The sequence below is a fragment of the Castanea sativa genome, chromosome 5, assembly GCF_040712315.1.
Source record: "Castanea sativa cultivar Marrone di Chiusa Pesio chromosome 5, ASM4071231v1".
Taxonomy (NCBI): Eukaryota; Viridiplantae; Streptophyta; class Magnoliopsida; order Fagales; family Fagaceae; genus Castanea; species Castanea sativa.
This window is the reverse complement of record NC_134017.1, coordinates 24,381,425-24,393,189: the sequence shown is the minus strand read 5'-3', so window position 1 is coordinate 24,393,189 and position 11,765 is coordinate 24,381,425. Positions and strand designations below refer to the sequence as shown.

At 33.3% G+C, this 11,765-nt stretch overlaps 1 long non-coding RNA gene across 6 annotated transcripts; it reads left to right on the top strand.

Annotated features, from left to right (window-relative positions):
* Nucleotides 1-4,477: 4,477 nt before the first annotated feature.
* Nucleotides 4,478-9,121, top strand: LOC142636210 (uncharacterized). 6 transcript variants are annotated; one of them, XR_012844272.1, is made up of 4 exons: nt 4,478-5,117; nt 6,500-6,679; nt 7,088-8,340; nt 8,627-9,121. It is a non-coding gene; the product is annotated as an uncharacterized LOC142636210 (long non-coding RNA). The 6 variants fall into 6 exon arrangements; XR_012844273.1 differs by having other exon boundaries at nt 6,500-7,241; nt 7,336-8,340; XR_012844276.1 differs by having other exon boundaries at nt 6,500-7,452; nt 7,583-8,340.
* Nucleotides 9,122-11,765: the final 2,644 nt, after the last annotated feature.

Sequence of the window (11,765 nt, the reverse complement as noted above, 5' to 3'; positions counted from 1 at the left end):
GACTTGAACTCTTATTCCTTGAGGTACTAAATCTATCCTAGATCTACCCAATTACAAGTAAAATGCGTTTTGTCAAATGATTAACCAATTCTAAATTGACATATGTTCCTAACATCATTCACGTGTCCTAACAAATGAACATATGAGAATTTTTGCAAAACCGTGACAAAACTGTGAGAAAAGTCATAAATCACTCAACTCATAATCAATTGTTGAATACAATAAAATCTATCCTAACACAAACTCTTGAAAATTTTTGCAAGAAGAGAGTTCATAGCATGGAAGACTTTGACAACTTGTATTTCTGAAATACTTTAAACAAAACTCATCAATGCATGTTAGTGTGAAACAGAAATAAAAGATTGCATACAAATAATAAGAAGCATGTGCATAAAGATTGAAAAGAAACAACACATGTATAGGTAGGTGAAGAAAACATACATCATATATATAAGATAAGCACAAAGCATGTAAACTTGGTCACAAGATCGGTGTACAAGAAGAAGAAGAAGCTAAAAGAAGCTCATACAACAACAAGAAGGTAAACGCTCCCCCTAACAAGATGAAACACAACTCTCCCTTACAAGGACATGTATTTCTCCCCCTAACTTGTAGAATCTTAAAAAAGAAATCACAAATTCTCCTCCTTTTTGTCATGATTGACAAATGGTACAGGAAGCTATAAAGCTTCACCCGAGAAACATAAAGATGATCAAAGATGATCAAGGGGGCACAAGGATTCCATAAAGATATATGAATGTAATGAAACAAGATGTTATGGATGACAAGATAAAAGAAAAATGCAAAACATGTGAAAACAATGCATGTAAAAGGATCTCGACAGATCAAGAAGCTGTTGAGCAGCTGTCGAGCAAAAGTCAACCTCGATGGATCGAACAGCTATCGAGCAGACATAAACTTTCTTGATGGATTGAGAATCTGTTGAGAAGCTATCGAGATTTCGATAAAAAGAAGCTGAAGAGCTCGATAGATAGCCTAGCTGTCGAGGTGTCTAGCAGCTATTGAGATTGCTTAAAAACAGTTTTTCAAGAAGAGAAAAACACAAATATGAATGCATTCAAGCATGCTGCACAAACAAGGATCTAAACAACATTTTAAGCTCTCAAAAACATCTATTAACAAGAAAAATGTCAAGCATATAGATCCAAAAACACATACACACACACACACACACTAAATAAGTCTAACCAATTTTATATTTCAAAAACAAGTCAAGACAGTTTAGTGGGTATACATTAACACATGTATTCCTTGTGATGGCTAAATCATATTGTACTGGCACATGTATCAAAAGTAGCAAAAAATATTGCGTGTTGTGTGTGAAAACTATTGCAAGATTGCCTAAGTGTCTACATGTTATGACGATTTGAGATATGAGCAAATCAATTTAACTTACACATAATCATAACTACTTGATGAGGACTATCACCTTCAAGGTACATCCTATAACTCTCACATCTCCTTAAAGACACACTTGCAATCATATATAAAACATTTTGTTTATTCTTTTTGCTTTTTATTTTTCTTTGCATATTTTCTTTTAAGCATATCATGCATGAGTATATAAGAGAGAGAAAAGAAATACCTAATTATGTTAAACTTTTGATATTACACTTTTACTATGCCGAAGTATACAGATGTCATTTCATGACTAGTGGGCAACAGTGGTGAAATGATTATTTATACCTTTCTCTTAGGATTTTTTAGCCCTTCTCATTAAAAAGAGTGGTACGAGTGTTAAGTACAAGAGATAATTTAATCTTACTCATCACAAACACGAGCCACAAAGCTCACTTGCTTAGTTGTGCATAGAGATGCTCATCTAAGTTACAAGAAATACAAAGTTTAGAAAACTTTGTTTCATTGACCATTCAAGGTACACAAGTATCAATGTACACAAATACACACTGTTTTTGTATTTTTCTGATTTTTTCCTTCTTTTTTTTTGAAAACAAAACAAAATAAAAACAAAACAACCAAACAAAAATAGACAAACAACATGAAGACATGAAAGAAATATGCAGATGCATGAAAGCATGATTCCAAAAGCAGATAGGAAATCAAGCAAGAAAGTCATACTTTAGATAGAAAGAATTAAAGCAGAGAACAATAGAAAAGAAAATTAAGTCTTAGACTCATTTCTCACCCATACAGCACGAGTCTTTGGCCGTGAAGATGAAATTGCATGTGTCTTAGTATGTCTACTAAAGAACATAAAAGAATTAAGATTCTCTTGAAATTGAGTTAAAAATCTCAAGGCTTTTAATAACTCTCCGAACAAAGATCACACTCAGGAAATTAATCTAATCAGAGTGTACCTACTCTGATATCACTTGATGGGAAATTTATTTTCCGGTTGATAAAATTAACATGTTTTAAACTCAAGTTTTTAGTTAGATTTATTATGAATAAAACTTGTTAAAACAAAAAAAAAAAACATCAATATCATACTAAAATCATGCATTGGAAAAAATAAATAAGACAAGATATGATGACCCAAGAAAACTAATAAAACAAATTAGTTTCACAATAAAAAACCTGGGGGAAACCTTCCCGAAAGCAATTCACTATAGTAAAGAGAAGTTTCAAATCTAGTATAAAACCTTTGTCCCTAAACTCTACAATCTCCGTAGATGAACTTACAACAGAAACCTTCTACCGCTTCGGAACATCTAAACTTTTCAATATATGAACGCCGCTTTTTTGATGCACGGATCTCAGTACGTGACTAATTCATTTGCACAAATCTCAGTATGAGACTCACTCTTTTGCACGAATTCTAGTACGTGACTCACTCACCAACTTGAGGAAGAAGAATGTTGGCTACAAAGTTCTTCACTTCATCAACAATGAAAATCAAGAAGTACTTGGTTACAAATTCTTAAGGCGCAAAGACGCAGTAGCTTCTTTCAGAGAGAATAAGGCATCGGTCACTTTTTGCATGTGTTCTCCTTGTGTTCTCCTTGTATTCTCTTATGTGACGGCCTTTAAAATAAGCCTTATATAGGTTTAGGCTTGTGAAAAAAGAAACCCTACACATACATGTCAGCATGGGCCAAAAATCAGATCTAAAAAACTGATTTTCGTAATTCTCAATAGATAGTATCTGTCGAGCAGCTATCGAGCCTCGATAGATAGCTATCTGTTGAGCAGCTATTGAGTTTTAATGAATTAACACTTTTGCACTTGTTTCTTAGACATATTTGTATGGCTTCAATACTAGACTTGAACTCTTGTTCCTTGATGTACTAAACTCATACTAGATCTACCCAATTACAAGTAAAGTACGTTTCGTCAAAGGATTAGCTAATTCTAAATTGACATATATTCCTAACATCATTTACATATGTTCTAACACTCCCATTGTCATACCTTGAGAGAAAATTTGTACCCAAATACAACCTACACTTTTTTAGAGTGTAGAGAGTGTTTTGGAGCTTGGGAAGCTTTGACAATTTGCCAAAAGAAGCCGGTAAGACTTGGCAGATGCAATCGGGCGTATTGTAGGATCCGAAAAGTTAGACAAGACACGGTTTTGAGAAGCCTTGTCGGAGTAAGAGCTTGGAGGGCTTAGGTGCATTGGGTAGATTAGGCTTGGAGGTTCTCTTGCTATTCGTATATCCCAACTTATTGTCAAGTGGATCGATTTATCGCTTGGAGGGCGACAGAGAGGTTTTTCGCCGAGTTCTTCGGTTTTCTCTTTGATAACACATCGCCGTGTTATCTTATGTTTGCATATTTCTTTCATACTCTTTTAGCTTTCATTTTATTGTTGATATATGATGAATATGGCTTAGAGTAGTTCATTGTTTGTTCGCTCGCTCGCATTTACTCTATTTCGCACTTAGTTAAGTCAATAAAATGGTTTTCACACAATTTCGAGCTTTCATGAAGCATGTAAGAGCACTAGCATTGGATGTGCTAAATGCTAATTTTTTAGCATTTAGCACATGAAACACCAAAAAAAAAAAAAACACTTATACCAAACACACACACAAAAAACAAACCACCTACATATATTATTTAATTGTTTTGGGTGCTGTGAAAATTTTGATTCATTGATATGTGAGTTTGTGTTTGATTAATTTGTGGAAAAATAGTTGCAAGTTGCAAATAGCAGATTTTTATGTTGGGGTGTGTTGTTTGTGTGGTTTATTGGCTCTTCCTTGTCTATTGTGTTGATATTATGGCTATGTAATGTTTGTGGATGGGTTGATGTAGAAAGAACGGGAAGGGATAGGGAAAGGTAAGGTTGGGTCACCGCAACAAACTTGAGTTTTTTCAACATTTTTTATCTACGGTTACTAAAAAATGTTAATAAAACCCCTAAGTTTCTACGGTTGTACTCAACTGTTGATCAAAATAAGGAAATTAACCTACTTATGTTCACATTGGCACAACTGTTGAAACAAGTGTAAAAAAAAAATATAAAAGGTTTATCCACGGGCTTGATGAATGTAGAAGATAAACTACATCTTTTATCTACGGTTGTCAGTGTTGAAAATTAGTAACACAGAACTTATATGAAGCTACAGAACAAATCAAAGTTTTATAGATAGCTCTCACAGTTTCTCATTTTCTCTCTAATAGCTCAAATCTCTCTCACACAAAACTTAGAAATTTCAAAGCCAATTTCATAGCTCTCAATCATGGAAATTTTGAAGCTCTAGGTCATGGCAATTGCATAGCTATTGGTCTCTCAACGTCACTCACAAAATCGAAGTCGAAGCCTTCCGTCAACTCCTCTACTCTTTGCCTACCTCATCTAATCTCCCCCAATTTTCTAGGGTTCCAAGCTCAATCGCCACTGCGACACAAAGATCATTTTGCCTGATTCGTCTCGATTCTTCAATGGAGGCAAATTCGGTGCGTTTTCATGTTTTGATTATAAATTGTAATGTTTGGTTCCTGGGAAAATTTTAGGGTGAATATTTAAATTCTCCCTCACTTCCTCTCTCTCCCCAAACCACCAAGGTTCCCTCTCTCTCTCTCTCCCTCTTCCTGTGTATATGCCTATATATAGGTTTTTGTATCTTTCTTGGATGGCATTGTGTTTTGTTTCAAAGTCTACTACAAAGGATGGTCAAGCTAATAATGTAAGTTTCTTCTAATTTTTGTTCTTTGTTCCATAACTAATCCTAAGTTTCAATTATTCTTATTATTATTAATTGGAATTCTATAGCGTTCACTTATTTTCTGTTGAATTACTGATCATAGTAGTTTTTTGTTGTTGTTAATTTATAGTGATTGGTTGATATTGGGGTGTGCTTTATTGCTTGTTTTTGTTCCCATCAAATGTGCTTTAATAATGAATTTTGTTAATTTTTATGAAATAATTCTTGAGATTGAATATGTAGAAGGATATTCTTACCATTTAATTATCAGCGTATGTGCAATATATGGTACTGAGCATTGAGCATGAAATTGACTTGCATTTTTTTTTTTATATACTAACTTGCCTTTTTTTATTATTAGATACTCTGTTCTTTGTTGGCTGAATCACGAATTCATGTTTCCAATGGCAATGATGGTTGTAGAATGTAAACTTGTATCTTGAGTTGGATGATGGTTCAAACTGTGAGAGATATATGATAAGTTTTTGTTTAGAAAACACGGGTGTGATACTTCCCTTGAAAGCTAAATCCTTTTTAGGCACTTTATTAATCCTTGGAAGCTTCATTGCTTATGCAAGAATCTGAAAACCCATTATTAGTGTATCTTTTGAATTTGATAGGAAGGATTTGGTAGAATGCTAAAGTGACATGGGCAATTTACTACACCAGTAATTTGTAATTAACTAGAATGCTCAAAGTGCGTATGCTGTTAAGAAGCTGTATCTTATTCCACAAGTGGGTGTTTCTCTCAGGATTCTTGATGCAGGACAGTTTAGGCTCCACCACCTAGAGCAGCCTGAAAACCTTAGGCTTCGCCACCTAAGGGTTGCTTGGAATCATCACCAAGGAGATTAAGATATTTCTCATTCAATAATAGTATTCTTAAAAAATAAACCACCTCAAGTACCTATAGAGAGCTTCCGGGGTTACAAAAGATTGTGACCCATGAAAGTCTTAACTAAAAATAATCTGAAATCTTATCCCTAATTAAACAACTAAAAAAAAAAAAATTGATCCCTATTTGAAATCTAAATAAAAATGAAAAATTTAAAATAATCCAGTCCCATGAGATAAAGAAAATCTGAAATAAGAAATTCCAAAATAATTTTGGTTATGCTCCCTGCATTAACTATGGAGACCTTCTGGTCTGTCACATATAGTTCCTATGTCAGAAGACTCAGATAGCGTAATTTGGTTAGAAGACTCATGTTAAGGAAGGGAGCATGCAAATATCTAGTGTTCTTTTACTTCCTTACTAGAGTTTATTTTTTTAATTTTTTATTATTAAAGGGCTGAGAATTATTTGTTGAGAGTGTTGAGGTTTTTCTTGTACTTTATTAGTGATCTGATTAGTATCAATGCAGTTTGGTGAAGTGGATATTAATGGATCATTGGTTGCTAGTCATTCCTCTGTATTTGAAGACATTATCATGGTTAATAATGGTTGGCTATGCTGCACTGTGCGAGGAGATCTTGTTAAAATGCTTTTGAAGTTAGTTAAGGAAAACGGGACAAATTTGATCATATTGTTATAGAAACAACAGGTATTTTACATTAATACCTTTGCAATGCCAATTATCAGTTTTTACGTAAGCAGTGGGGGTGGAGGTTTTATTTTATGTATTTACTCAAATTCTAAAATGACTGATTAGTATAGAGGTATCCATCTTGATGCATAAGTTGAATCTCATTTGGTATGAATTCCCAGTGGATCTTTCATCAAAATAAGAAAAAAGATGAAAATTAGAACTTATTATAAAAAAGAAGATGAAAGGATATGTATATAAAAAAATCTTCACCAGTTTTCTTTGAGGAATTTATAAACCTCATGTTCAACGGCTTCTTGTTCTTGATCTTGAAGATTTGCTGAAAAGCTCTTGTCATTCCTTTAGTATGATGTTATGCCATTTATGGATTTTTAAAAAAAAAAAAGTAAATTTTGGCTCCAACAGGAGGGGGAAGGAGTGATTTGAACTAGTGACTCCACTTATGAGGCGTGGTCTCTAGCCAATTATGCTATCCCTTGGGTTTGTCTTCTATGGATGTTATTTTTGGGGAAAAAAAGAGAGGTGAAACCTGGGAGTTTACTAACTCCATCAAGTGCAAGTACTGAAAGCTACTCTTTAATTCCTTGCTAAGCCAGCTCTTGTTATAGAAACATTCTGTAGCGATGAACTGGTTTCGCGTTATTTGAAACTAGATGGAGTTGTTACTTTGGTTGACTTGAATGCAACATTTGAATGAAGTCAAACCAAGATTTGTGGTGAATGAGGTAGTAGAACAAGTTGCCTATGCCGAGCGTATTATTTTCAACAAGGTGAATTTTGATTTCTTGCCTTGAAATGCTATGGTTCTAAGTTTTCTATTGCGAAGAGATGTGTGTCTAGCTAGAATAAATATATTTTGGCTGCCCAAATTAATTAGATTTTTCCCATATTGGCAAATAGATTTAGTCGGTGAGGCTGAGTTGGAGGTATTGACTAAGAAAATCAAGGTAAGTTTTTCCGTTGTACATGAATGCTCTGTTTAGTTTGTTGAGTAGTGAGGGGCTGATAAGTAGGAGAGAAGAGATACAGGTGGTAGGTTGTTTGGGATGGGTTGTCCTTCTCGTCCCAGTTCAAAAGATGCAGGGTGGTTGTGGGAAGAGGATGCATTGGAAGCAAACATGTAGGTTGGCTCCCCAGTGGAGAAATTAGAGTCATGTGATGTACTGATGTATCATGCATACTTTTTTGAAGATCACAAGCTCATCAATCAAGAAAAGGAGTGCAAGCTTCTCAAAAAAAAAAAAAAAAGGAAAAAAAAATAAAATGAGTGCAAGGTCATTATAGATGAGAAAAGTACACACACACACACACACACACACACACACACACACACACACACAAAAACACGCCCTTTGTGTGGGACATGATAAACTTCATAGTATGGTTTGATGTCATGAAGTTAAAATTAATAATTGGTGTACATGGATTGGTAATATGTCATTTCTATCTGTACCATCTTTTAGTGCAGCTTTTTTTTTCTTTGTTTCATTGAGTTCTATGCATTACCTTTCTATCTAAGAGTTACTTTTATCTTACAACTTTTTCACTTTTGGTTCTTTGTGCCAGCATATCAATGGGATTGCACAAATTAAGCTAGCTAAATTTGGATCTGTTGACATGGACTTTGTTTTGGGAGTGGGAGGATATGATCTTGAAAGGTTGTTGTCTAATTTGTTTCTGCCAGTAATCTTGCAATGTCAAAAGTCTTCCTCTTGAATTTTATTTCTTCTTTGTAGTATTTATTTGCAATTGAACCTACCCCTGTTTTATTGGACTTATGGTTTAGTTGAGCTGAGAATATTTATGTGCTTAACCTTCCCTTTTGTGTTTGTGCACGTGCACAAGTTTTGCTTGGCACTACCAAATTCGTAATGCACATTAATATTTCAATCAGTATGATTTGAACTAATCTTTGATGATATGTCAAATGCTTTCATTTTGCAGATTTGACTTTGAAGCTCTGCTAGATCCTTATATTTCCTTAGAGAGATGTATGTGTTCTTCACCTGATCCTTATATTTTTCTTTCCCTGGCGTTTAAAGTGAAAAGAAAATAATGCTAAGTACAATATTCCATGAAATACAAAGAGGATGTTGTTGATGCTAGTAGAACCTTGAGAAGGTATGAAGTTGGTGATGATCTTGATGAAGGTATGCAGCAAACAAGAACTCTCCAAATACCTTTTAGTGTACAAGGATTGGCTATTGTAAATACTTTTTTAAGTGTACTATTCAAAATAGGTTTTGTGTAGCAAGTAGTGATTCATGTTTCAAATTTAAAAATGTAAAGGGCAATAGACAGAGTAGTTGAGTTATGTTGATTTGTACAATATGTTTCATTGCGTTAAAAGAGTAGTTGATTGGCTGTTGTAATTCAATTTGGAAATGAACAATTACGTTTACATTTATATTTTGAATCAAGTTATTAAATATTGATCAATATGAAAAAGTGCATTCAATTTTTTTTGTTTTTTAAAGAAAAGACTTATTTCAATGTTTACAAACCCTTGAAATGTATTTCAAGGTACCTTTTACCAACAGTTGAGTGCATGTGGAAAAAAGTAACATACTTTTATAATAATACTTCGACGTTTATTAACCATTGATAAAAGTGTAACATTTTTTTCGACGATTGCATAGGCTGTAGAAAAAAAATTTCGACATAATTTTTAATGGCAGTTTTCGACGGTTACTTTAACCGTCGACAATAGTATTTTCAACAATTTTTAGTACTTTTTTCAACGGTTTCAACAATTGAAAATAACCAAATTTTTTGTAGTGGGTGGAGGGTAGATTGATTATGGTGTGCTTGGGGTGGAGGCTACTTGAAAGAAGAAATGTGGCGATTTGACAAAAATGTACTGAACTTATTATGGTCACCTTTCCCTCTTCACTCCCTTCGTTCCAAACATATCCTAAGGCTGCATAATTTTATCATTGGGCTTAGGATTGAAGACTCCATTTCTAAGCCATTAAGACTTAAAGAGTTTCTTGTGAAAATTCTATCATATTCTTTATTAGTAAAAACAACAAGAGTACGGATGGTTCTAATCATATTAATAATGAATAACATATTGGGAGAGATGGTTAGAGAGTTTCAAATTTTTATTGAGCATATCAACACTAAACATATGGTAGTTGATCCAAATAGACTAACCAAGAGGTTGCCTCCAAATGTGTTTAAGAAGCATGTGACTAATATGAAGTGCTCGAAAATTTTGGTGTTATGGTTTGTGATGTTTATATAAACATGAATTATGGATTAATCATTTGTTAATTTCTTATTTGGTTTCATGGTTATCTCTCTTATTATTATGTCATTTATATAGCTGTTGTATATGTGATTATTTTTCTTGTAAGTTGTAATCTAATAAGAATCGGTGAATGTCTACTATATAAAGACATTCAATTTCAAGACCATGATATGAAAGTAGGCATAATGATCACTAGGAATGAGTCATTTCATGATTTATACTATTATGACTCAAGAATTCAAGATCCTCCAGAGTGTTTAGGGAACCCTACTTCGTAAAATTCTTCAAAAAAATCCCCACATTCCTTTTATGGTTTTCTTCTTGCCCATCCTGACTTTGTTAAAATTCATAAACTATCAACTTCTTTTGAAACCATAACAATTACATACTTCCAATTTGTTATCCAAAATTTTACCACCTTATTAAACAAAGTTTAGGGCCAAAACTTTCGATTTAGTGTACATTGCACCTCACACAGTACTTCACTTAAATTGTCCATTCCAAACCTAAAACTTACACTACAATGAACCCATAAATTCTTGATTGACAGTAGTTTGGCTACTGAGTGTGGTGGTATAAGTATAAAACCAGCGATTACTGCTAGGAGGGAAGGAGAGGAGCAAGCAGTTTTTTTTTTTTGCTTAATTGGTAAATGAGTTTGATTTCTTTTTCATGGAGAGATTTATTTATTTTTTTAAATTGTTAGTAGATTGAAGACATGACATAATCTTAACCTTTTATAACCTTTTATTTAAAAAGGAATATAGGAATTTAAAGGACTTTACAAAATGAGGTTAAGAGTAAATGATCTTAATCTACTACCATCAATATATATAAAAGCAGAAACCTCATGCAAAAGAATATGAGATTCTGCCATATGACACTCTATTAGAACAATCTGTATTTAACGTTTGTCTCTTTCTTTTTCATTTCCTTCCCCCCCCCCCCCCCTAATTAATTACAATTATTTGATGCATTCAAAATCTATGACTTCACTCTTTAACATTTCCAACAACCCTCCTTCCTCAATTACTACTACTTATTAATTCTACTGAAGTGTCCCATCCTGTAATATATTATTATTTATCCAACTCACAAGACTCCTCATATGCCCCATTAAAACACAAAATGGTTAACGTTTCTCCGTTATTTATTACTTTCCCATTAAATCCAATTTATCATTTTGGCCCCACTTTAACTCTCTTTCTTTATACCCTTCGTCTCCTTATCAAAACCTTCAATGCCCACCCCTTTAGAACTAAAACCCATTCATTTGGTTTTTTATATTTATATCTAGATTTCCAATTCTCCTTCCACCTCCATAGAAGTCGGCAAAGTACAAGCAAGGTTGGAAAGTCTCTTTGAGGTGAGTTTTTTTTTTCCTCATCTTCTTCAGTTTGTTTGGTGCAAATTGCATTTTCTCCTATTATGCAGAAGATTAAATGTTTAATTTGCATGTTATAAAAATCTCTTATAGCTCGCTGCTAAACAAAGGAAAGTGAACCAGTGTAATGGGTCTTTCAAAAATAAATTATTATTGTTGGACAAGGCTTGTAGCTTAATATATTATTGTTCAATTCCCATACTCTTGGAATATTAAAAAATTTGATAAAAATAACATAGATAAATAAAATAGGAAAACAACTAGACCATGTTGATCTATTTTGTAAAATGTCAATGTAATGCATATTTCTTTTGTGTGTCTCTTTATATTCAACTAAATAAACTTTATAAATGTTCTAGAAGTATTTAAATTGATTAGAATGGATAAGATTAATATATGATGCTCAAGAAGTATTGCCAAGATTATAGAGACGTTCTTTAGCTCTA